This window comes from Mauremys mutica, chromosome 2 (genome assembly GCF_020497125.1).
Source record: "Mauremys mutica isolate MM-2020 ecotype Southern chromosome 2, ASM2049712v1, whole genome shotgun sequence".
NCBI lineage: Eukaryota > Metazoa > Chordata > Testudines > Geoemydidae > Mauremys > Mauremys mutica.
In genome coordinates, this window is record NC_059073.1 from 134,858,888 (window position 1) to 134,886,737 (window position 27,850).

Below are 27,850 nucleotides of genomic sequence, written 5' to 3' on the forward strand. Positions count from 1 at the left end.
GATGATGTAGCTGTTTTATGTGGGTATTTTTTCTAAGTGTTAACATTTATGAAGAAGTGCAGTATTTTGTGATGGCTGTTTTTCAGGTGTTGGTTTAGTGCGAATTGTTGAAAATTTTAGATGTTTTTGTATATGTACATTATTAGATGTATTTAGAGGGCAAAGTTGAGGTTGCCTGTTCGGTGCAATTTTATTGGTGTGAAAGTTAATTTAGGGTAGGCGTTTAAAAACAATGAAGTTTGAATTTTATGATCAACAGGGATCCGGACCCACCTAATTCCAAAATATGGAATAAAGGTGACCAAGCAGAATAAAGATATCTCCAGAGACTTTCAACAGTTTAGCATTTGTGCAGTGCTAGGGGATCCCTTAAACCTTATTGAGCTTTTTAAAGTGTAATTAATTGTGGCAAACTCTTGACTTCTACTTCTGCCAGTAAAGTGGTGTCCTGTATTAAAAGATTTATACTGGTAGTTAATTCTGTTCTGTACTAAGATGATTTTGTTAAAATCGTTACTTTATGATGTATGAAATGAATTAACTAGGTTTGAGTATATATACCTACTTGATAAAAATTGGAATATTCCATGTTAAATTTATAGTTTTAACTTTATGACTGTCATATCACCTTATTTTACTTTCTGTAACTCCTTATTAATTTATTAATATTTATGTAATTAAATTAATACATTGTATAAATTCAGGTATAGTCTGAGTTCTGTCTTCTGGCTAAACAAAAAGAATCTGATAAAATTGTGAAGAATTTTGGTATCATTAATTTTAATTATGATCTCTTTTTACCTTTTTCATGTGGTTGTTGGAAGTAACTACCCAGTAATAGTGCAAGTTTCATTTTTCTCTTGCATCACACATTTTGGCAGACAGCGGTGTGACCTTGAAATGCGGATGACGCTCTCACTGTCACTGAGGTGCATGAAGTTGCCCTCCTGGAGCTTCTAAGATGCACAAGAATGGGACTTTAGCTCCTTCACTGCCCTTGTAGATTGCTTGAGATCTGAAGGTCCTAGAGCTTACTTTGTGAGCACAGTATACGAGATCACTGTGTCTATGATAAGATTGACATAAAACTGGCAAGGTCCTCTGGTTTCTGCAGCATTCCAGTTCAGAATTTTAAAAAAAGACTGAATCAAATATGAAAATTAATAATCTATTAATTTCATGTTTTTTTCAAAAATTAACCTTTATAGTGTACTAAATTTTCAATATACTTCTCTACATGTGAGGTAGTGTGGTCTAGTGAATTGGAATACTGGACTGGGATTCAGGAGACCTAGTTTCTTTTCCTGGCTCTGCTACTGGTCCACTGTGTGTCCTTGAGTAAGCCACTTCACCTCCCTGTGCCAGTTTCATCATCTATTTAAAAAGAAAAGAGGGGAGTGATTGTACTGACCTCATTTGTAAAATGTTTTGAGATGTACTAAAGAAAAACACTAAGCAGATATTCAGAATTTTTGCTAAAAAGGAGACTACATATGGGTGGGAGAGAACTAGAGATTAGCTTTGGTAAGGGTGCATGAAGATATAATTCACTATGTAAGTATTAAATGTGTTAATGCTGTAAAGAAAGCTGTCTTGGTGAATAATGGATTAAAAAATGGGCAACAAATATTCAGTATTAGGTAATCGTTCGTCTGCTGTACAAAAAGCAGGTAAACAAAGTCTAGGGAAAAGCAGAAGCTGAAGGAAGCTGTAACTATATAGATGGGATTAAGGAAGAAATTCTTAGTATTCAAACACTAATTGCTAGAAGTTCAAGATGAAACAATTAAACAAAGTCCTTGTAAAATATATACCCAAAATGTCTTTACCCCTAATGCAGAAGAAGGGGTTTCCAAATAGACTATCTTGCAACTGAAGGTGAATCAATTTGTATTTCATAACTTATAGCACCAGGTCACAACTGTGCAGTGTAGATCTCCAGTGCCAATGTTGAATAATGGAATGTCCTAGGTATTAGAGTGTTTGGCACCTTCAAAGCCAGGATGAATCTAGTATCAGGGCCTAAAGGGCTCAGTGGCCTTGACTTCACTAGAGAAAAAAAAAATAGGTGAGTTCTCAACACAAGGTAAAAGGTAAAATCCTAGTGAAGATATGGGAATTCATGATTTCGGCAAAAGTTAGCTGATCAAGCTAAAGACTGTGGTTTACTTTGACCAGCTAACTTGTGCTAGCACTACAACCTGCCTTGTCTACACAGCACAGGTCACTCCATTAATTGGCACTTGAGTTGGCCTAGCCTTAGGCCTGGTCTACACGGGGGGGGAGGGAAGGGGAGAATTGACTTAAGATATGCAACTTCAGCTACAAGAATAGCGTAGCTGAAGTCGACGTATCTTAGATCCTACCTCGCATCCTCACAGCGTGGGGTCAATTGCTGCCACTCCCCCATTGACTCCGCTTCCGCCTGTCGCCACGGAGTACAGGAGTTGACGGAAGAGCGATCAGGGATCGATTTATCGCGTCTACACTAGATGTAATAAATCGATCCCCACTAGATCGATCACTACCCGCCGATCTGGCATGTAGTATAGACATACCCTTAGTGTGAGCAGCCACACTGCAAAGTTGTACTTGAGGTACTGTGTCTACACTGGTGGTGTACTTATGTGAGGCTCTAGGACTTTTGGGGGAACAGACAATGGAATTTTACCTCATGTTAACTCCTGTTAGCTAACAAGAATTAAGAATACACCTTTTTCCCCCAGTGTAGACACATCCAGTGTCTAGCTGTACACATGATGCTAAAGTATAAAAGAGGAAGATTTTCCCCACCCCAGATATGTCAGAGGGGGCTAAAGTTGCTTCTTTATTAAAAGGTCATTTATCATTCCTAATAACTCTCATGTACCCACATATTTTGAACAGTGAGACAGACACTTTCTACTGCAATCTCTGCTGTGTCACATTGCTTCCACAATCAGTATTCTGTATGTAGACTATGCTTTTGGTTTCCCAGTGTCCTCTAGTTTATGGTCCCTAATAATTTGACAGACTTTGCCTTAGTTTTGCACAGACATGTTCTGAGTAGCTCCAGTCTCTCAGACTCCGGAAAGCAATTTTTGTGAGGTTGGCCCAACTTTCTTATGGGTAGAGGTAAGTATCCTGTGTGCAGTTCCTGTAACCATCTTCCAGACAGCTCTGAGACTGGTTCATTAATTTTCAACATAGGGAAATATTTAGGGATGCTTTTATGTTCTATTCCCAGTCCTTGTTGGCAACCTTGTTAGCACCAAAAATTGTGTGTGTAAGAGTTATTAGGGTCTGTTTGATCATCTTAATGTTTAATGTATTGTTCCCTGAAGCCTGATTATAGTCCAGTGTTTAACTTTTAAAAACAGAACCTTTCTAAAAAGCACTATTTTGTAGCCCTACACTATGCGAGATGTAAATATCAAAACACTGTACCAGGGAATGTACTTCCCATTACACACAGTGGCTCTCATGCCTTTTTTCCCTCCTCAGGAGATTAGATAATTGATTGTGCTCTTCCTCTGATGAGTCAAAGTCCATCAACACAATTGCTTTGGCTTCAGAAGGCTTTGTAAAAAGAAATCCCATGCATTGATATGTTCAGCAAAATTGGGCTCTCAGAATTGAGGGCTATGGTGATCACTTCTGTTTTCCTGAACCATTTTCAAAGGGACGGGAAAACAGAACCACTCTGAATAGATTTGAGAAAAAGTTTGTTTGTCTAGTCCAAATTTTTAGTCAAGTTTACAGAATTTCCTTTGTTTATTTTTTTTAATTCACCCAGCAAAACACCCTCAACAACCCATTTTCCCTATAGAAATCTGCATTTCTTACACAGCTTATAAAAATATTAACTAGCAAACAACATTGAAAAATAAACTTCATTTTTTTTGCCTTTTAGCAACACCAACAAAAGTCAGAATTATGTACTCTACCTATATACATATGGAATTTATAAGTCACTAATAACTTACCTTGATTGGTGAAAATAATACAAGTTACATCTGTGTAGCAACTTCCATACTGAAAGGTCCTAATGCGTTTAATAAACTAAAGCCAGATCTATCCCTGCACTCTTACAGATCCCAGCCCAGAGATGGAGATTAGGTAGCTCGCATATTCCCTGTTCAGAGCATAATTGGAGACGGTTCAGAGAAGAGCCATGAGAAGATTAAAAAAGATTAGAAACCATGCCTTATAGTGACAGCCTCAAGGAGCTGAATCTATTTAGTTTAATAAACAGAAGGTTGAGGGGTGACTTACATACAATCTATAAATATGTACGTGGTGAACAAATATTTAATAGTGGGCTCTTCAATCTAGCAGAGACTGGCATAACATGATCAAATGGCTGGAACTTGAAGCTAGATAAATTGAGACTGGAAATAAGGTGTACATTTTTAACAGTGAGAGTAATCATTGGAACAGTTTACTCTGGTTTGTGGTGGATTCTCCATCACTCACTGTTTTTAAATCAAGATTGGATGTTTTTCTAAAAGATATGCTCTAGGAATTGTTTTGGGGAAGTTCTGTGGCCTGTTTTATACAGGAGGTCAAACTAGCTGATCACAATAGTCCCTTCTGACCCTAAAATCTGAATTGGCCATAACATGATTAATTTGGCCCTGTATACCTATGGCACTATACAACTGAAGCTAGCTCTGGGGTGGTTGGAGGGAGATAAAAGTTTGGCTACCAGGAAAAAAACTGGTCTTTGAAAAGAGCATTGGGAACTAATGTCTGCACAAAGCAGACTAGACCTTAGGTTTTTTAGGTCTTGCCCACACAGAAGCAATAGGGAGCTCAATGTATCTAACACAGATGGTTTCAGGTGTAAATCAATGTTACTGGGATTTAAATCAGTGATCCCAGCCAGGGAGTACATATATTTCTCTGTTAAAAAGCATCAAATTACCCATCATCTCTATCAATGAGAAGCATATGTCATAGCCTCTTTTTTTAAAATTATGTAAGTTAAGAGTGATAATTAAGAAAGTTTGAAAATAAATTTCCATGAGTTTCATATCATAGACATTAGAGATGGAAAATCCTCATGTAGTAGTTAAGCCTTTAGAAAAGCAAGATTATTCCCTGTACTACATTCTCCAAGATGCTTTTATAAAAAAGATTAAATCCACAGTTTTTTTCAGTATAGCCAGAGTTCTCTCTGGGATCTCTCTCTTCATTTAACTTTCCAATTCCATTGGCTGAAAGGCCCTGAATCATGGCTACTCTCACTCTGGCCAGAGGAAGATTAACAAGCCGCTTTAGATCCCATCAATGCTATTCTTTGAGAGAAGCATTGCCTAGGACTGGTGTGAAATGCTCCTGCCTCCATGAGGGTATGAGGGTGTCTCAACACTGCACTGGGAAAACTACTGGTGTTGCTTCTGTGATGGTGTCAAGTGTCATGCATCAGGGGAAAACATGGGTTTTGTTGCCCTTCTTGGAAAGAACTGGATAAACTTAATTTAATTGTCTCTAGCATAACTGTTTCCTTTAAAAATTAACTTGGTTAGAATATGCAATAAGTAAGTGTGAATTATTTAATGCCCATTTCATTCTCCACTTTTTTTTTATAGTTGTTCTACTCTGCCCCCCCCTCCTTTTTTTTTTTAAACTAGGTATCAGGCCTGTTAAAAATTGATGAAGCATTTGTAAACCCTTAGCAAATGAGCAGTCAAGTGGCACATGAATAAAACATCTGAAAAATCTCATGCTCTCCTTGCCAGTTCACACTGTCCTGACAGAGTGTGTGAAACACATGGGTCACGTTACCTTAGAGCAACATTGTGTGCAATGTGAAAATAAGGTTAGGGGGAAAAGATGGTCCTCCTCATAGGAGATTTCAGTATAATTCCTTCTAATTTATCCTGGTGTAAGTAAGTAGATAATCTATCCCACAACCTTCATTGCAATTTGTACCTCTTCCAAAGTTGTTATCATGATCAGGCCCGGATTAACCAATGTGCACTCAGTGTACTTGCACAAGGCCTCCATCCCAGGGGAGGGGGCCCTGATCACCAAAAAATGAAGAAAAAACCCCACATGCACAAAAACACCAAGACGGGAAAGAAAGCGGGCTGGGGCAAACCTGTGTGGCATCTAACTAGTCCACTGGGACAGGAGCCACTGTGGGGTGAGTGTGGGGCAGGCTCACTCTGCATCCCATTCTTCCTCCCAGGGCCTCCCACCCTAGGGACAGGACCCGACCCCCTCCCCATGACACCACACACCCCTAGGGGCAACTACCCTCTGGCTTCTGACCCCCTCCCCCTCTGCAACTTCCCTTGGGTAGGCCTTCCCCTGGGGCCTCCTCTCCCTTGGGGCAGGGAATGTGTGTGCAGGGGGAGGCCCAACTGCAATAGTGCAAAGGGCCTCTAAATTATTTAATCTGTCATGAATATCAGTATAGTTACATCTCTTTCTTAACAGATATAGCTAGATCAGTGCAACCCCCACAGTATGGATGCAGTTATACTGGTATAAAGGTGTTTCTATCGGTATAGTTTATTTCTGTAAATTTTCACTATATTGCAATAGCTATATTGCTATAGCTATACCTTCATTACTTGAATCAGCCTCTCCTTCTTTCCCAAATCCTCCTTGTTCCACACATGCACACATCTCTTCCTGGCTCTTCGTCCTATGCAAGTGTATCCTTTCCTATCAGTGTAAAAGAGACAGTGAAAATGATGTACTTGTGCAGCACAAAATGCAGAGACCGATAAAACGTGACATGACCCTAATCATGCTTGAATGGTGCCCCACAAATCACCCAATTTAACCTTTGTTGCACCTTGTTCCTTTGGAGTGCATCTTTCTCATTCCTTCCAAAGTGGAGTCCCAAACTTCCATCAAATAAACAAACAATCCATCTCAACCTATCAGGCTCTTAATAGAGGGATAACTTAAGGACACATCACAACTCAGACAGCAGCATTAAGATTTCATCATGCTGCCAGTGAGAAAGGATTTAATTAACTCACTTTACCTGTCTTCCCTTGCACAAGACAAATGTAATGGAGCCTCTGAAGAAGAATAATTAATGTGGAGTTTAAAAACGAACTTGAATGTAAGAAATTGTGGCATGTCAGTCAGACTTATTGCTAGGGATGGGATTGAACCAAAAACCCATGTTCTCAACTCCTTAAATTTTGGTTTCAGATCAGTGGTAGAGCTTGGAATGTGCGTTTAAGGGGAGAAGGCCACTAGCGTTGGCATGGGAAGTCCATGATCACTGCATAGCACTAGACAAAACAGAAGAGTTTAAGAGCTTAGTTTATTATGGGGTTTTCTTCTGTTTTTGAGGGTAATGAAAAAAGCCTCTTGGGTAGGATTCAGACTTGAGAAGGATTAGTTCATGCTGGGTGAAACTCACCCGTGTGCAGAGGGGCAGCACAAGACCTATGCACTGCTTTAATCATACTGAAGGCTTAAGTAGAACAAAAGTGGTTCATTGACCTTGTGCTTGTCCTCTGCACGTTGGTCATTTTCAACAACTATACAGATACTCAGCGAAGGTGTCTGCAATATACCTCACAGTTCATTATTTGAACAGAGACCCACAACATTTTCATAAGTAGCCATTCATTTTGTGTGCCTCATATTTTGGGTGCCTAGCATGAATCGACTTGGCGCTGATTTTCACGAGAGCTAAGCACTCATGGCTTTCAAGGATATCCACTGGTGGGGGGCTGCTCATCACTTCTGGAAATTAGCCCCAAGGAGTCTAAAGCAGTACTCCCCAAAATGGAAGCATCCTAACCCAGTGTCCATTTTGGAATATCCGTGCATATTTCTGTGACCAAGAGAGATACTTTGACTGAGATTTTTCAGGGGAAATAATGAACCTGAAATGTACTGAGTAGAGGATGAAAAACTATTCCTTGAGAAATCCACATTTACAGAATCCATCTCTATCCATCTAGAAAACCCACATCCCTTCAGTGCATAATTAATATTGCTGGTTTCGCTAAAAGGTCAGCAGAAGCCACACAAGGTGCTGTTTCCATTACACACCAGTCAGACGCACTTCTCCCTGTGTTTCTATTTGCCGGTTATAGATTTCCTGTGTTTTTCAATTATGTTCTTTTTCTGCTAGGTTAAGTCTGCTGCTGGGGCAACAAGGGGTTAATTAAGTGATCTTGGGATAATTATTTATTAGATAACAGTTCCTTTTAGCAGTGGCATTGGTTTGATTATTATAGCACTGCCGTTACACAGGTGGGGCCAGAGAGGGGGATGCTGACTGAGTTCTCTGGAGGCTTTGATCAAAAGTCAAAATTCATGTTTAGCTGTCAAATGTGCTATTAGTAAAGTTATTGCAAAGAAGAAAACTGGGGTGTGAGAAAAAAAATAAAAACCTGTCTCCATTGCTCAGGAATGTTTGTACATTTTAAGTGACAGCTTGAAATGTGATGATAAAAAAAAAACCGCTTGAGTGATAAATTTTTTTTAACTTCACTTCTACTGCAAAAAAAGGAAGGGAAATACCCTGATGGTCCTATGATTAGAGCCACTGGAGCATAGGCAAAAGGGCTTGTGACTTTAATCAAAGAAAACAATAGAGAGGGGATAATAAATGTGTACTATGTAGTTCTGCCTTTAAAAGCATCTAAAAGAAATTCTTTCCTGCAGAAATATTTATTAAAACACCATTTGGAAAAAGGTCACTGTATCGGCTTTTTTTTTGGTTTGGTTGTTTTGTTTTTTTTAAAGTCTCTGGAGTTATCCATCTACATGATTCTCATGTTGAGCTAACTGTGGGGCAGATCCTCAGCTGGTGTAAACAGGTGTGTGATGATCTATATCAGATGAGAATCTGACTCATGCTGCTTGGAAAGAACTAGTTTCATGAACTATTTGTAGCCAATAATAAATGTGTCCCCTTATTTTATTGACTGTAATCTTAATTAAAATGGTCACATTTCTGCCAGCTATACTCACCTTGAGTAGCACTACACTCCACAGATAGTACCATTAACATCTGTTGACTACTCGCAGGAGTAAGGTACAACATAAGTAAGGGTATCAGAATCTGATCCTGTGACAACAAAACAAAACATAAGTAACATGAGAGCCAGCATTAACAATTGCAACATAATAATACGAATATCAGTCTAATAATCATAGGACTGGAAGGGACCTCGAGAGGTCATCTAGTCCAGTCCCCTGCACTCATGGCAGGACTAAGTATTATCTAGATCATCCCTGACAGGAGTTTATCTAACCTGCTCTTAAAAAGCTCCAATGATGGCGATTCCACAACCTCCTACGCACTTATTCCAGTGCTTACCCAATAACAATCAGTAACATCAGTGCTCAAATTAGCTTTAAAAACTCCTGATCAAGATATTCGAAGTTACTAGTGATTTTAGGTTTCTGAGGGGGGTAAAAAAAAAACCCAGAAAGGTTTGGATGGATGATTCAAACTTTTATAAACAAAATGGAGGGAAACAAAACTGGCTTTTAAGGTAGTTGCAGAAAGGAGTCTTCTCATGTAAACATATTTTCACTAGCATTCGTGAGGTTCACACTTTCAGGAGATAAAAAGAAAAGCACTATCTTACAAAGGTGACTGGAAAACCAATAAAAGAGGCTGAAAATTTCATCAGTGTGTTTGTGGCTTTTAATCAACTGAATATTTCCTTGCAGCATTGACCCAGCTTGACAGATGACCAGGGAAATAAGTGCTTTTAAAATAATGCTGCTGTATACTTTCCTTACAACAGAGTCTAACAAGTGGTGAAAATCTCTCTGTACTATACTGTGCTGTAATGCCACATGTGCTGGCAAGAGACAAATATTTCAACCTACTGGCTTACTATGAAATGAGTCTCGGTCAAACATCCACGTGGTATTGAAAGGAGAAGAGTAGTTACATAGCGTCCACTTAAGGTAAGATAATATTTGTGCTAAGAAAGCTGACTGACACTTCTTGGTCATGTAGATGCTGTAGAGTTCTCTGATTTCAATCTGTGCTGGAGTAAACAAATATCAAAACCTCTACTGCTAAAAGAACAGCGTGTGTGGTATACAAAGAGATTTACATGCAGTACATATCTAACGGAAGGAAGGAAGGCTGCTGTGAAGAATTTCTTGTGTCATTCTAAACCCTTAGAGGATGTTGAAGTTGGTCAGGATGCCAATATCACAAACTCTTGAAATATTAATTTCCTTGATCATAGTTTGCCTATTCTATTTTGTTCTACTCTATAAAGGTTCTTATACAGCCTTCAGTCACCGTATCTGAGTGTCCTCCAGCAGTGCATTAAGCAACATCACTAACATCTGTCATGTGTGATTCATTCTCTCTCATCCTCTCTCAGGGGAAAACTTGTGAGTGCATTTTAGTGTTATGTTTTGGTAGGTTTTTGTGTGTATATAGAGAAGATCCAGTCAAAAAATTGTGATTTGCACCTGGAGTGGAGACTGAGGTGGACTTTCCTGCTTCTTTCCCTTTCTGCACTATGACAGGTTAAACAATATTTGTTGAAAACTGTATTCCAATAAGTTTGTGATAGTTTTTGAATAAATTGTTTTTACCTTTGTTATAATCGTAACACTATAATAGCTCTCTCTTAGATAGTGCTATTCATCCAGAGATCTCAAAGCACTTTACAAAAGGAGATCAGTGTTAGTGTCATTCTCCCTATTTTACAGGTGGGGAATTGAGATGCAGGAAGGTGAAGTGACTTGCCCAAGGTAATCCAGCAGACAAGTGGTAGAGCTGGGAATGGAACCCAGCTGCTTCAGTTCTAATCAGATGCACTAGCCACTAGACCACACTGTTATTCATCCAGTTTATATAGTATATAATCTCTCTCCTCTCTCTTATGCCTCTCTATTCCATGTAGGGTCCTCACTACTGCCTCCCATATTTACTGGGCGCCTACTGCATTCCAACTTATTAGCTTTCAATTCTGTGTCTATTGTGCATTTCCATGTTATCCTTGGTCTACCTTGTTGCCTTTTGCCCTGGGGGTTCCAGTCCAACACCTGTCTTGTTATGTTACTCAGGTCTTTCCTCCACATAGGTCCTAGCCATCTCCATTTCTATAATGTCCTGTCCTATCAGTTTCTGTTTTGTCCTCCTACAGAGTTCTTCGTTTTTGTTTTGTTGTGGTCATCTGATATTGAGGATTTGTCTAAGGCAGATGTTTATGAAAACTTGGAGTTTAGCAAGTAAGGTCTTAAGTCTGCAAGTTTCCTCACTATATAGGAAGACCAATGTGACAGTGGTGTTAAATATTCGAAATGTAGTTTGGAGGGCAAGATTTCAGTTTCTCTACATTGACTTTAGAGTTGCAAAGGCATATCTGACTTTCACTATTCTGGCTTTAATGTCTTTGCTTGTTCCACCTGTTGTACACACAATGCTGACAAGATATGTGAAATATCAGACCTCTTCAATGTCAGGCCCAGAAAGTATTATTGGTGTTGCTTGTTGGGTGTTGATTCTCATGGTTTTAGTTTTCTGAGTACTGATTCTCAACCCTACTAATTGTGCATTGGCCTGGAGATCATTTGTTTTCACTTGCACGTCCCTATAGGTCTGCGATAGCAAGTTGATGTCATCAGCAAAGTCAAGATCCTCTATCTTGTTTGTAAAAGTCCATTGTCTGCCCCTTGATTGTTCTGCAGTCTCTCTCATTACCCAATCCACTACTGGTAAAATAAATCCTAAGGGCTTGGCTACACTTGAAAGTTGCAGAGCTGGGAGTTACAGTGCTGGTCATGCAGCTGTGCAGGGCCAGCGCTGGTGTGTGGCCACACTCACAGCTACCAGCGCTGGTGTGTGGCCACATTTGCAGCATTTACAGCGCTGTTGGGAGTGCTGAATTATGGGCAGCTATCCCAGCATTCAAGTGGCAACAACGTGCTTTTCAAAAGAAGGGGGTGGACTGTGTTGACGCTCTGGACAGCAGTCCGAGCTCAGATGTTCTGATCAGCCATACAGGAAAAGCCCCGGGAAAATTTGAATTCCTTTTCCTGTCTGGCCAGTTTGAATCTCAATTCCTGGTTGGACATCGGGGCGAGCTCAGCAGCACTGGCAGCGATGCAGAGCTCTCCAGCAGAGGAGTCCATGCAATCTCAGAGTAGAAAGAGGGCCCCAGCATGGATTGACCGGGAAGTCTTGGATCTGATCGCTGTGTGGGGCGATGAGTCTGTGCTTTCGGAGCTGCACTCCAAAAAACGGAATGCAAAGACCTACGAGAAGGTCTCCAAAGCCATGGCACTCAGAGGATACAGCTGGGATGCAACGCAGTGCCGCGTGAAAATCAAGGACCTGAGACAAGGCTACCAAAAAATCAAAGCGGCAAACGGACGCTCCGGAGCCCAGCCCCAGACATGCCGCTTCTACGAGGCACTGCATGCCATTCTCGGTGGGTCTGCCACCACTGCCCCACCAGTGACCGTGGACTCTGAGGATGGGATAGTGTCGACGGGCAGTTTCTCGGCGATGTTCGCCGATGGGGAAGATGAGGAAGGGTTTGTGGAGGACGAGGCAGGCGACAGCGCTTACAATACTGCTTTCCCCGACAGCCAGGATCTCTTCATCACCCTCACAGAGATCCCCTACCAACCCTCCCCGGCCCTTAACCCGGACTCTGAATCAGGGGAAGGATCAGTCGGTAAGTGCTATAAACATGTAAACATTTATTTTTTAAAAAACAGGAATAAAAACTATATGAAAAGAAGGTCAATGCATATAGGGATCGAACAGAAATCCTCTTGGGACAGTCCAACGAAGCTCTCGGAGAGGTAATCGAAAAGCCTCCGCAGGAGGTTCCTGGGGAGAGGTGCCTTATTTGGTGCTCCGTGGAAGCACACTCTTCTGCGCCAGGCCATCCTGAGGTATAGTGGGAGCATTGCCTCGACCAGCATGGCAGCATAGGGCCCTGGTCTGTGCAGGGATTCACGCAGCATGCGCTCTCTGTTTCTCCTGGTGACCCGCCTCAGGGTGATCTCGCTCGGCGACTGCTGCATCTAATTAGGGGAATTACTTTAATGTTACTATTGTGAATGCTTCACTTTTCCTTTGCATAACAATGACCGTCGTTTAACAGCCACGTGTTGGAGGCCGCAGAGGAAAAGCATACAGGGATCTTTCCCGGGGGCAGCCGCGAGGGGCTGGAACAGGGTCAGACTTTATGCTTTCCAGATTGCCTGCAGCAGGAGGGCACTGCTATCCATTAACTGTTAAGCAGCCTAAAGTTTACGGCTTACCAGGCCTGGCTCCTACACGGATTCTGCTGTCCTGCCCCGCTTGTCCGATCTCCAGTGCAAGACCCCAGGCAATGAAAGCGAATGCCGAAAATTCGAACTTGTCCTGAGAGCACATGAGATTAGGTGCCCTGTATGGTCTTGTTCACAGAAACTGAGTAGACTGTGTTCAGTGTTCGCAAACATGTATCTTTGCAAGGAAATCACTTCCTTTTTCCCATCACACAGCTGCGGCTCTTTCCCGAACTGCCCCGGCATCCCCCTCACAGAGGCTGGCGCAGATTAGGCGGCGAAAGAAAAAGACTCGGGACGAGATGTTCGCTGAACTGATGGCCTGCTCCAGAGCCGAGGCGGCCCAGCAGAGCCAGTGGAGGGAGAACCTCTCTCAGCAGCAGCGCTCACACAGCGAACGGGAGGACAGGTGGCGGCAGGAAGACCAGCAGGCGACTCAAACGCTGCTTGGACTAATGAGGGAGCAAACGGATACGCTCCGGCGCCTTGTGGATGTTCTGCAGGACCACAGGCAGGAGCAGAGAGCCCCCCTGAACTGTATCTGCAACCGCCCTCCCCCGCCACAAAGTCCTGTCCCCCCCTCACCCAAAATCACAAGAAGGAGGGGCGCTAGGGGCCGTGAAAACTGTCACTCCACCCCAGCAGAGCGCTCATGTACCAAACAGCTCTCATTCCCTAAAGTATGAGAATTGCTTCCCTTCCTGGCTCACCCGATCCCAAATCCCAGTTTCATCCCCCAACTGTGTAGTTGAGTATTAAAAATAGTTTGCTGTTCATTACTGTTTCCGTCATGTTTCTTTGCAGAAGACTTTGTGTGAAGGGGGGTGGAGGGGTTTGTTAATTGCATAGGACAGCCACCATTAACGGGGTACAGACATGGGGGCAGGATCAACAGCAGGTCACACACAGAGTGCAGTCAGTAGGCACCCGGGTCACTCTGCGAGGTGTCTGCTGCCCCAGGTCAGTCTGGGACGTGTATGTTGCCCCAGGGTCTGAGCGCCTGGCATCCACAAATGGCAAGGCAGGCTGCCCTTACCATGCCCTTCCACCCTAGCCATGAACCTCTCCGATGCCCTGAGCCCCAGCCAGAGCCATCATCCCCCCACACCAACTCACCCTTCCCACACACCCCTCACCCCTTCCTGCAAACCCACCCCTTCCTGCACACCCTCCTGTAACCGTCCTCCCCCCAGAGACCGCTGTAGGAGCAGGAGCCTGTCAGTCCTCGAGTGTAGAAGCGGTCTGTACATCACTGCACACCGTACCCACCACAGTCTGCGTCCCTGTTTGAACCCTTGAACGCGAATTCGTTAGTAAAGAAAACTTTGTTAATTAAAAATGTTCCAATAACTTTATTTTTAAACGTCTGTTGGAAGGGGGGAAACCTGGTGAACGGGGTATGTAACCGCTGAAAAAAGTGAATAGTAAGTGAAACAGGGGCAGGTTCAGCTTCTCTGTAAAGAGACTGGACAGTCATAGGTTACCCTGCTCTCTGAGGAACCTAGCTTTCAAAGCCTCCCGGATGCACAGCGCTTCCCGCTGGGCTCTTCTAATGGCACGGGTGTCTGGCTGAGCGTAATCAGCAGCCAGGCGATTTGCCTCAACCTCCCATCCCGCCATAAAGGTCTCCCCCTTGCTCTCACAGAGATTGTGGAGCACACAGCAAGCTGCAATAACAATGGGGATATTGGTTTCGCTGAGATCCGAGCGAGTCAGTAAGCTCCTCCATCTCCCCTTCAGACGTCCGAAAGCACACTCCACCACCATTCTGCACTTGCTCAGCCAGTAGTTGAAGAGCTCCTTGTCACTGTCCAGGGCGCCTGTATAGGGCTTCATGAGCCAGGACATTAGCGGGTAGGCTGGGTCCCCGAGGATCACTGTAGGCATCTCCACATCCCCAACACTTACTTTGTGGTCCGGGAAGAAACTACCTTCCTGCAGGCGTCTAAACAGACCAGAGTTCCTGAAAACACACGCGTCATGAACCTTGCCCGGCCACCCGACGTAGATGTTGGTAAAACGTCCCCTATGGTCCACCAGTGCTTGCAGCACCATTGAAAAGTAGCCCTTTCGGTTAATATACTGGCTGGCCTGGTGGGCCGGTCCCAGGATAGGGATGTGAGTGCCATCTATAGCCCCACTGCAGTTTGGGAATCCCATCACGGCGAAGCCATCTATGACGACCTGGACGTTTCCCAGGGTCACTACCTTTGAGAGCAGTAGGTCAACGATTGTGTGGGCTACTTGCATCACAGCAACCCCCACGGTAGATTTTCCCACGCCAAAGTGGTTCGCTACTGACCGGTAGCTGTCTGGCGTGGCAAGTTTCCAGAGGGCTATGGCCACTCGCTTCTGCACAGTCAGGGCTGCTCGCATCCGGGTGTCCTGGCGCTTCAGGGCAGGGGCCAGCAAGTCTCACAGTTCAAGGAAAGTGCCCTTACGCATCCTGAAGTTTCGCAGCCACTGTGATTCATCCCAGACCTGCAGGACTATGCGGTCCCACCAGTCCGTGCTTGTTTCCCGGGCCCAGAATCGCCATCCCATAGCATGAACGTGACCCATTGCCACCATGATCTCCGTGGCGCGGGATCCCGTGCTTTGTGAGAGGTCTGTGCCACTCTGACACTTCATGTCCTCACCGCGCTGCCGGAGCCTCCTCGCCCGATTTCTCAGCAGCTGACTGTGGAAGAGGTGGACGATAAGGTGCGAGGAGTTGACAACGGCAATAAGTGCAGCGATGATCGCAGCGGGCTCCATGCTCGCAGTGCTGTGGTGTCCGCGCTTTCTCTGACCGGAAAAGTGCGGTAACAGATTTCCCGCCGGCGCTTTCAGGGAGAGAGGGCGGGAGTGACGGTTGAATGACGACAGTTACCCAAAACCACCCTCGACACATTTTTCCCCCAGAAGGCACTGGGGGCTCTACCCAGCATTCCAATGGGAAGCGGGGACTGCGGGAACTGTGGGATAGCTGCCCAGAATGCACCGCTTCCAATGTCGACGCTTGCCCCGTTAGTGTGGACTCACAAAGTCGAATTAGTGTCCTTAGTGTGGATACACAAATTCGAATTCATAAGGTCGAATCCACAAATTCGACCTAAGTTAAATCGAACTACTCTTGTAGTGTAGACATACCCTTACTGTAACAGTAACTTTGAATGGCTTCATCAGTTCAGTGTTATGTGTTACTCTGGCCTGTCATATTTTCATGATAGTGCTGAATGATGTCTCCCTCAGAAATTTGTGAGTGTATAAAAGGGTAACATTCACTACTAGGCAGAAAGGTTAGTACAAGGCCTATGCACAATTTAAGCTCTTGTGCCCAGATCCACAAAGGTACTTAGAGTCCTAATTTCCATTGAAATCAGAAGGGGGGGACTTAAGTGGTGCATGTTACAAGCAGGGGCGGCTCTACCTTTTTGGCCGCCCCAAGCAGTCATGCTCGGGAGGCGCCCCGGAGCCGCGAGAGCAGCGGATCTCCCGCGGGCATGACTGCGGAGAGTCCGCTGGTCGCGCGGCTCGACCTCCCGCAGCTGCGGACGGTTCGCAGGTCCGGCGGCTCTGCTTGAGCTGCCGCAGGCATGCCTGCGGGAGGTCCACTGGAGCCGCGGGACGAGCGCCCCCTCCGCAGTCATGCCTGCGGCAGGTCCGGTCGTCCCGGGGCTCCGGTGGACCTCCCGCAGGCATGACTGCGGCAGGTCCGCCGGCCCAGCCTGCTGCCCCCCCGGGAAAGGGCCGCCCCACACGCGTGCTTGCCGCGCTGGGGTCTGGAGCCGGCCCTGGTTACAAGACTGTGCTACAAAAGATCTGTCTATATAATATCATTAGATAACGTGCCATTAGATTGTGATTAAGAATACACAGCATTGTTCATACGTTTTGTAGGAATCATAAAAATTGTGTTATGCATTGCAGTGGCTTTCAGTGTGCAGCTCTTTACATTCAGCTTTTAACAGCATACATGTCTGGTCCTAGCCTCTTTGCAAAGGGGAGAAATTCAACAAGTAAATAATTTTGGGAAAACATTGTGAGATTTGTCAGGTAAAATGCACAACAAATACATTTTTCCTCCCATCATTCACACAGCCTTCCTTTGTACCTTTCTCTCCTGCTTCCCTCATCTTTAAGATCTATTCCTCCACCTTATGCCTTGTTCCCTTGTTCCATTTATCTCTGGACCATATAATGGCACAGAATTTAGATCAGCATGAACCATACACCACTGGAGTGGATCATCTGCTGAGGGAAAAGTATGTGATGGAGCAGAATGTGACGTTGCAGTCTATATGGTTTTATAAAAATATGCTAATGAGTGAATATAATGTAACTGGAATATGCTTCATGCAAAAGGTCTCTTATAAGGTATCATTACAAAGCTTATAATCTACTGAGTGTGATCATCCTATTTGTATAAATGTACCACTCTTGTATCTGAAACTAGAAATATGAAATATAATTCTGAGGGCCTATTGTAATTATGCAAAGTATGGACCATTAATGGGAGTCATCAAGATTCCAAACCACCATTAACCAGGACACTTGTCTGCAGATGGCTGTGTTTTACCTGTAAGTCTTCCTGTATACGTGTGTGCTGGCAAGTGGGCAATGAAGTCTTGCAGTGACATGTGATCATGTCACCTGATTTGGAATCCATCTTTAACCTGGTGTCTTTCCATTGAGAAGGAGGCGGTGGGAACCCAGAGAGGAACAAAGGATTCCCGCCTTATGCAAAAGATATATAAAGGGGTGGAAAAGAACGAAGGAGGAGGAAAGCCATCATGAGGAATCCCCTAGCTACCACCTGAGCTGGAACAAGAGCTGTACCAGGGGAAAGAATTGTGCCCAGGCCTGGAAGGTGTCCAGTCTGAGGAAAAAACTTACTGAAGCATCTCTAAGGGTGAGATTATCTATATTCAGTTTGATTAGACATAGATTTGCGTGTTTTATTTTATTTTACTTGGTGACTTTCTTTGTTCTGTCTGTTACTACTTGGAACCACTTAAATCCTACTTTCTGTATTTAATAAAATCACTTTTTACTTATTAATTAACTTAGAGTATGTAGTAATACCCGGGGGAGCAAACAACTGTGCATCTCTCTCTATCAGTGTTATAGAGGGCAAACAATTTATGAGTTTACCTGTACAAGCTTTATACAGGGTAAAATGGATTTATTTGGGTTTAGACCCCACTGGGAGTTGGGCGTCTGAGTGTTAAAGACATGCACACTTCTGTTAGCTGCTTTCAGGTAAACCTGCAGCTTTGGGGCAAGTAATTCAGACCCTGGGTCTTTGTTGGAGCAGACGGGAGTGTCTGGCTCAGCAAGACAGGGTGCTGGGACCCCAAGCTGGCAGGGAAGGCAGGGATAGAAGTTGTCTTGGCACATCAGGTGGCAGCTCCCAAGGGGGGTTCTGTGATCTGACCCATCACACCTACAAATCTAATCACACTGGTGTGTGTCCATATGTGAATGCATTTGAGCATGAAAACACATGCTACTGTCTCCTGAAAGCAGCTTTTCTTAGCCCTGGTCTACACTAAGCTCAGGGGTCGAACTAGGGTACGCGAATTCAGCTACGTGAATAACGTAGCTGAATTCGAACTACCCTAGTTCGAAAACTTACCCGTCCAGACGGCGGGGAAGCGAACTCCGCGGCTCCAGGGTCGACTCCGGCAACTCCTCCTGCCGCGGTGGAGTACCGGAGTTCGAACTAGCGCTTCCGGGGTTCGAACTATCGCGTCTAGATCAGACGCGATAGTTCGAACTCCGAGCAGTCGAACTCGCCGCGTCGAACGTCCCGGTAAGTGTAGACCAGGGCTCAGAGACTACAGGAATCAGAGCTCCTATGGAACTGAAGCATCCGAGAGAAAAAAGAAAAGAAAAAGAAGCGGCTGGCTAATCAGTGAATAAAAGAAAACAAACAAACAAAAAATGCCAAGTGGCACAACAATGACCTGCCCACCCTGGAAAATAGTGCTCAGGGCTATCAGCCTTCTTATCCCCCCTAAAACCGGCCCTGTGTAAAGCAGCCACCCTGAGAACTGGCATCCCAGCTAGCTGATCATCATTATTTCTTATACTTATTAGATCATCCTTATTAATTACTATTCTTAATAGTTTCATTTGAGGGCCAACTGCACTTTGCCCAAGACAGGTTCCAAATGGAAAAGAAATCCCTGCCCAAAACTGGTTTCACTGTATACGGTATAGAAGAGACACAGCTCAGTCCTCAGGGCACTCTGGTCTTTTTGTACTGCTCTAAATTATGTTGACGGCTAAACTAGTTCCTGATCCCCAGGATCAGGGAGCTACACAAGCCTTTCCTCTGCAGCTCTGCGCAGTGGGTACTGGATGCAGTTCATAGATTCATACATTTTAAAGTCAGAAGGCCCCATTACAATCATCTAATCTGACCTCACATAGGCCAGAGAATTTCGTTCAGCAATTCCTGCATCAACCCCATAACTTCTGCTTGCGCTATATTTTAGAGATACAGCCTGTCTTGCAAGTGATAGAGGATCTATTACATCTCTAATTAACTTGTTCCAATGGATAATTACTTTCACTGTTAAAAATCTGAGAACTGAGCTCACACATTTTTTCTTCTCTTCTTTACAATACAGAGCCAGATTCTCAGCTGGTGTAAATTGATCTGGTTCCATGTGCCAAGATCTGCTCTAATTTACATTTGTGTAAATCTAGAGTAACCCCACTGCTATCAGTGAATTTACTTTGGATTTATACTATATGCACTGAGAGCAGAACTGGGCCATGAATCTGAGTCACTGTCCAACATGAATGGAGTTGTGCTATTTCCTTGCTAGCTAGTTTCTCAGTGAACGCTTGCTAATCCAATATCCTACAATTAGCAGTTGTCCCTGCTAGTATTTGGAAAGGAAAGTAACCAGGTATAAATCTTTGGCTCCATCTCCATCAATACCTCTATCTCAGTCTGTCTGTCTAATTGCTATCGACTGTGGAAAGTAGTTTTTGATCGAGGCATGAAGTAAAGTGATATTGATTACAGTAAATGAACTTTTCTGCAGTTGGCAAGTCAATTAGAGGTGGGGGAGGGGCAATAGTTGGCATTTTCACACTGTGTATGGTAGGAAAATACAAATCCCACCTGGGCAACCTCTGACCCACTTCTTGGTGGTTGGGCTCAAGATGGTGTGAGGTTACTATGAATTCCTCTCCTTTAATATCAAAGCCAAGCTGCCCTGAGTTTGAGTGGAATAAAAATCGGCTTGGCCTCCTTGGTCTTTCAAAATAGAACAGAAGGAAATTAGAACAAAAACAGATTTAACTTTTAATCCCCCAGATAAGGAGCTTTTGCCATGTAATTTTTTATCACAACAATATATTTCATCCCGGGGAAATAGCGGTGACAAAGCAAAGTAATCCATATCAACAGCTCATTTGATTTATACATCTGTCGGGATCTGGTGCCATGTTCCGCTCATTTCTGATCAGAGATGGGCAAGAGTTCAAGCACCTCGCTGCGATTCCTTGATAGATTCAAAATAGTGCCCAGGACACGCAGAATGCTGCTGCCTGTTTCAATATCCCTAAGCTGTGTCATCGCCTCCATTATACCTGCCCCTGCTCCCCCATTCATGTTAGTAACCAATTTGAAACTGCAGCCTTTGGATCAAGTTCAACTGTAGCTTAACTTTAAGTATGTGCTTAAGTCCCACTGGTATAGAACTGACTCCTTCTCACCCCATCCCCCACCCTCCTTTAACTTCTATAGAAATTATGAAACTACTTGCAACGAGAGCTATTCCGCTCAATACAGGGTCAGTGTCTTTTGTTTCATTCATACAAGACAGTGTCCTCCTTCATATCCTATGTTTGCTCCATTGGTTGCTCATTGCATTGCAAAATGTGTGAGTGTAGATTTTTTTTTTTAAAGGACAGCCTCATTACAATATCTGCTTGCTATACTAATTTACTGTAACACAATAATTAGGGTAATTAGATTATGCCAAATAATTAATCAAATCCTTACATTCCTATTTTCCTATGTCTGACAGCATAGACTGGAGCTCTTAAGAGAGCAGAACATCTGTCAGGACAATATGACATTATAAAACAATGTGTGTGGTTTAGATTCTAAACTCTTCAGTGCTGCCATGGTCTACATTTTGTGTCTTCTTCAGCACTTAATGAATAAAATAAATAACAATCATAATAATCAGTAATAAACCAACATCAGGGGCTTGGGGAGCCCTTTTGGATAAATTACAAACTGACGTGAACCACTGCCTACATATTCAAACAGAACCCTGCCCCAAACTCACAGGACAATTTTGTTGGGAAATGACAAAAGGTCTGTCAGAATCAGTCCAATTTGGTAAGAAATACCAAGTCAGATCTTTGTTACCACCATCGACCTGATCCAAATTCTGTTGAAATCAATGGGAGTCTTTTCACTGATTTCAATGAGCTTTGGATCAGGCCCTCTTTGAGCTGCTACAGCAGTGTAAATGAGACTTAAAACTGCCTGAAGTGGGCAGCTGAGTATTTCCCCAGTGTGGAATAATTCTTGGCTATTGGACAGTTCTACACCACCCCTCCATTCCAAGCTAAGAGGACATGATGAGACCATGGCTGGAGCACCTTAGGTCTAGTGATACCCATGGACATAATGATCCCTACGGGGCCATTACAAGATGGCACAATTTAGAGCACTCTTGAGGCTGTTCCAAGTTGTGTGAGGGTGGAAATAATCCTGAGTTCAGGGAGATGAGGGGTCAGGAAATTGAGAAAAAAAACTTTACTCCTCATCTTTCATGTACATCAAATATTGTTCTGCTGCAGCTGAGGATCTGACCCATTGATCATTTTATTTATGTAACAAATACACCCAGCATGCATCTGTTCATGGGCGGCTCCAGGCCCCAGCACGCCAAGCGCGTGCTTGGGGCAGCATGCCGCGGGGGGCGCTCTGCCGGTCGCCGGTCGGGCAGCTCCAGTGGACCTCCCGCAGGCATGCCTGCGGAGGGTCCACTGGTCCCGCGGCTTCGGTGGAGCATCCGCAGGCACGTCTGCGGGAGGTCCACCGAAGCCGTGGGACCGGCGACCAGCAGAGTGCCCCCCGCGGCGTGCCGCTGTGCTTGAGGCGGCGAAATGGCTAGACCCGCCCCTGCATCTGTTATTCCTCTCATATGTCTCATCCCTCTTCTCTTTCACACTTCCTCAATTTTTTTTTAATGTCTTCCTTTCACTGTATTCATTTTTCTCTCTCCCTTCTCTTTTTTTGCCCTATTTCTCTCATTCTTCTTGTTTCTTCCATGAGCTAACGTAAAAATTTACGCTTTTATTTCACTAAACCCTTTTGGTTCTTGTGCTATTTTCCATGCCTTTGTTATTTTTAATGTTCAGTATTTATTGTTCTGTCTTTATAGCTTTCTTAATTTATTGCTTTCCACACTTTTTTTCTATTGGATCATTTATTTTGTATTTTTGGCAGAGAGGATCTGATTTTTTCTAATTTTTTTAAACGTGAATGCTATTTTTATTTAATTTTCTTTTTTTTCACATTTTGATCGTTTGACAACTTCATTATAGTAATTGTTCCTTGCTTTTTCTCTTATTCACTCTCTTGTCTTTATTACCCTATAATAATATGTCTTACTGTATAATGCAATTAATTTCCCCTATGGATGTGATGAGGAGTCAGAACTCCTGGTTCTAGTCCTATTTCCATCATTGACTACCTGTGAAACTTCAGGCAAGTCTCTGTGATTCTATTTCCCCTCCCACTTTTGTCTCTCTTATCTGTTTAGAATAGATTATGAAGTCTTAAGGTAGGGAGTGTCTCTCACTATGCGTTTGTACAACACCCAGCACAATGAAGCCCCAATATAATATTAATTTCTTCTATTAAGCACCTCTCCTTTTTTCCCATTTCAGTGATAAACCTACATTGCCCACTCTATGAAAATGATACAGTTTAGTGTTAGACTCCACTCTTATGTAACATCTTGGACATCATCTTTAAGCATCTGCCACACTAAATCATGCCATCATGCCTCACAGGTTCTGGCTGTCAGGTTTCTGACATCATTTGAAACTGAAAGAGCCAGTGACCATATATATAAAATCAAGCTTTGAAATAGTTAAGCCACTCACTACAATTTAAGAGAGAAAGAAATCTTTTTACTAACCATCCTGGCCAGATATACTCATATAGATTGGGACAGTAGGGTATGGGATTCCTTTATAGATGACTTTCATTTCACACATGGTATTAGTAGATGCATATATTTTAAGGCCACAAGAGACCATGTTGATCTAGACTGACTTCCTGCATGATTCAGGCTAGAGAACCTCATTCTATAATTTCTGCATCAGCCCATATCTTCTATTTGAGCTAGAGCATAACTTTTTGAGACACATATAGTCTTGATTTAAAGACTTCAGATGATAGAGAATCCATCATATACCTAGGTAAGTTGTTCCTGTGGTTAATTACCCTCACTGTTAAAAATGTGCACATTACTTATATTCAATAAGTTTCACATATGAAGATGTATGTGCTTGAAAGACTACTCTTCTACACTATGCTTGAGTGACCCATGTTAGCAGCCATGTAACTAAATGGGAGATGTATCAGTATGAGAAATGCCAGATGGGTCCAGTAATATGTACAGATTTGACTATGATGGGTTACAAAGTCAGAAGTAAGGCACATATGTTCTTTAACAGCATGAACCATAAAGATCTATGTCACTGTACCCCACATCACAACAACCTGGATCTTCCTCTCTAGTAGGGTGACCAGGTGTCCCGATTTTATAGGGACAGTCCCGATATGTGGGGCTTTTTCTTATATAGGCTCCTATTACCCCCCCATCCTCATCCCGATTTTTCACACTTGCTGTCTGGTCACCCTACTCTCTAGTAGCTGGCTCATATAAAAGATTAGTCTACCTCTGCTTCCAGTTTCAGGAAAGCATCCCTATTTAGGATAGCACTTGTGCTTAACACTGTCCTAAAGAGAAATGAACATATGCACATGCTCAAAGTGATTTACTGAATCAAGTCCTTTAGTGCTTTAGCTGAAGAAGTTTATGCTTTTAGCACTAAAGGTCAATGGGCTCAAACCCCACTGAAGATACAAAAGGGGTTGGTTACATTACCCCTGATTAAGAGAGGAGACAGAGATAGTAGGAAAATAATACCTAGCTAGAGCTCATACCGCACTCTTCCTTGATCGATCTCAAAGCATTTTACAAAGGAGGAGGTATCTTTATCCCCATTTTACAGATGAGGAAACTAAGACACACACAGAGGCAAAGTAACTGCCCAAGCTCACCCAGCAGCAGAGGTGGGAAAAGAACCTAGACCCTCCTCTCCCCCAAATTTCAGTCCAGTGCACTAATTACTAAACCATATCAAAAGGGAAGGTAGGATTCAGATTTGTATACTGTGCCCATCACCACAGTATCTGAGCCCCTTCAAATGACACCTTCAACAGCCCAAATCTCCATATTGCCAATATACTTTATAAAATACAGTAACACCCCTACCCCAGGTGCTTTCAGTTTATTTCCCATAGTGATTGAGGGAATATCCGTTCCAGGTATGGATATTCACCATATTGCTCACCACCAAGCAGAAATCTCCAAACTCCCTTCTTGCTCAATTCATAACATGTGTGAGGAGGAAATATCAGTGAGGATTAAGTAGGGATTTAAAAAAAGGGCGCTAATTACCCTGATTTTAGAAACAACCATGGCTGGTGGGAAACAGTCTGTTGGTGTTTCAAATCTCAGTGAGCCAGAATCAAAGGTGCTCCTTTAAAAACAAAACAAAACAAACAAAAAAAGCACTCCTCAATATATTACAATCCTCCTTGATCAGCCTCCTGTACTTACATCCAATTCTCTTTCCAGGGGCTTTATGGAGATTTTTTATGGACACATCAATAGTTACCACCTCTCTCTGGACTCATTGAGTCTGTTTACAAAATACTATCAAATGTTGGTATCTCTTCTTTGATTTATTCCATGACATTTAATTATTGTTCTGTAAATCACTTATCTGAGGAAAAGAAAAAGTGTAATGAATTTTTTTTAAATATTGGTGATAATTATTTTCCACTTAATCTTAATGAAGCCCCTTGGTGCAATAAAAGAAACCGAACAGAGAACTGGAAATATGTCTCTTAAATTTTAGCTGTGGCAAGAGGCATAAAGGATGTATAAAGTGTCTTAGAAATAAATGTAAATAGTAAATAATAATGTCTTACATTATATAGTGTTCTTCATCCTAGTGGATCTCAGAGCACTTTAAAGTTTCTAGGTGTGGTTCTCCACTTCCCCACTATTTATGTAAGCACTTAGGGCTTGTCTACACTACTGCTTACCCTATGATTGTCAAGGGTGTGAAAAAGCCACCCCCCTGAGTGATGCACATTACATCGATTTAAAGCTATGTCCACATCACACTATGTCAGGGGGAGACGCTCTCCCATTGGCAGAGAGCATCTTCACCAGACACACCTCAGAAGTATTAATGCATCTGTGCCAATTTAGCACAGCAGTGTAGACTAACCTTTATGTAGGGTGCCAAGTGGGAGTAAGATACTTTCACCTGTGTAAGGCATAGCGCTTCAGCTAAAGTTGAGTATGAGCTTAGGCATTTACCTGAATCAGGGCCCAAACTAAAGGAGAATTATGTTTGGTTAGTATCTTTGCCCTCGCTTTGAACAGGGTAGAAATGCAGTGCACAAACAGGCTGTGTATAAACAAATGATCCACCACTCAAAAACAGCCACCAATAGTGTGGAATGTATCAATTGTTATTCATTGTTGATACTATACAGAGATCTTGGGGAAGGGAAGAATAATGTCTCCAGTTGAACATGAAGGGACAATTTAACATGAAGTAATTACTGGGGCTAACTCTCCTGACTCATGGGAAACTGGGGATGGGATTGTCAATGAAGAAAAAGAAATGTTACCATTTAGGGTGAAATTCACCCCTTTACACAAGCCCAGAACTCAATTAGTCTCAAGTATTATAATAATGATTTGCTAATTAATTTTATAGTGTATTGGTTTTTATTTCAGTTTACTAAAGACATCTAATGCAGATTTTCATAGCTTCTTTTAAAATACATGGATCATAAAATTAAGCAGAGGTCAAAATGTCATGCTGACATGGCTGCAATTATTTTTGCTGCTGAGCAATTTAGGCATAAGGATGGATAAGGAAATCTCTGTGTCATTTTTATTTCTGACCTTGAGGGACAGGAGAGTAGCCATCAAAAGCTGGAAAGTTTGCCCGCCCTCTTTGCAGTGTCAAGCTTTTAGCCTGCTGTATGACAAAATAGCAGGTCCACTGGAGCAGGGAATAGTGCAGCAGGAGGTTATTTGAGTGGTTTGATTTCCTTTGGAAAATAAAACCCCAGGATAAAGTGTTGTAGGTTTATTCCTCCTCTGTCCTTTCTGCATTCATCAAGGGCTGTAGACAGAGTATAAAGAACCCACCCTTCGGGGCATAATTATACCAAGAAAATCAAACATTAGAGAAAATAGTTTGAGGACTCTTTATTTGACTATCATTAAATGAAGTGAGAGTGAAAGATGTAAATAACTTCACTAATTTATAATCGTTATGAAAATTCAGTGCTGGAAGGAAGATTCCTCTGAGAGTTGGTTTGGGGATGATATCGAATTATGTTTTGTGTCCAATATTAAGGTTTTCAATTATTGCTGGAAGGGTAGGGAGATGAGATAGCTAATAAATATCTAAACCATAGACATCCCATCAAAATAACCACATACTGCTGAAGGGATAAAGCCCATCCCCATGTAACATGGCTTGGATACTGAAGATGCAAGTGAACTTCAATCACTGCTCATAGGTTGTTTTCAATATTTCATTTATAATGATATATCACTAATGCTTTGTGCTCGGCTATATACATCTCATTTGAGATCTTCAAGTGCTTTTCAGGCATTAATTAATTAAGCCTCAAACACCCCGGGGAATCAGGGAAGTATTATTATAGCCATTTCACAGAGAGGTTAAAAGGTCTGCACAAAGTCACACAGAGTCAGTCCGTGGCTGAGCTGCAAACACCAGTTCCCACACTCTACTCCTTAAGTACCTGGAAGGCTAAGCTGAACTAAATAGCATATTGAAGCCGAGATCCCTTCAGGATACACCATGGAAAAAACTGATCAAGTGGGATACATATCCAATTCTTCTCTAAAATAGATATACAAGGAAAACTGATTAATGTTTGCCAGAAAGTACAGTTTTCACGATACCAAGAGAAATACCCTTTGTGGCAAAAACTCTGAGGATTTGCTGCTGACACTGCTTAAGCGGACAGTTTTTCTCTTTCAGATTCAATGATGATAAGAGGAAGGATGGTTCAGTGGTTAGGTCACTAGCCTGTGTGTTAAGAGAGACTCGGGTTCAATTTCTTGCTCTGCTGCAGCTTTCTTGTCTGATCTTGGGCACGTCACTTAATCTTTTTGTGCTTCAGTCTCATCTGTAAAATGGGGATAGTAATGCTTCCTATTCTGGTGTGTTGAGGAGATACATTAAAGACTGTGAGGTGCTCAGATACTTCAGTACTGTGGGCCATATAAGTATC

At 42.9% G+C, this 27,850-nt stretch overlaps 1 long non-coding RNA gene across 1 annotated transcript; it reads right to left on the bottom strand.

Moving 5' to 3' along the window:
* Positions 1-720: 720 nt before the first annotated feature.
* Positions 721-25,529, bottom strand: LOC123364731. Its single transcript, XR_006577243.1, has 4 exons — positions 25,490-25,529; positions 8,941-9,037; positions 6,555-6,657; positions 721-1,374 (listed from the first exon to the last, which is right to left on the bottom strand). It is a non-coding gene; the product is annotated as an uncharacterized LOC123364731 (long non-coding RNA).
* Positions 25,530-27,850: the final 2,321 nt, after the last annotated feature.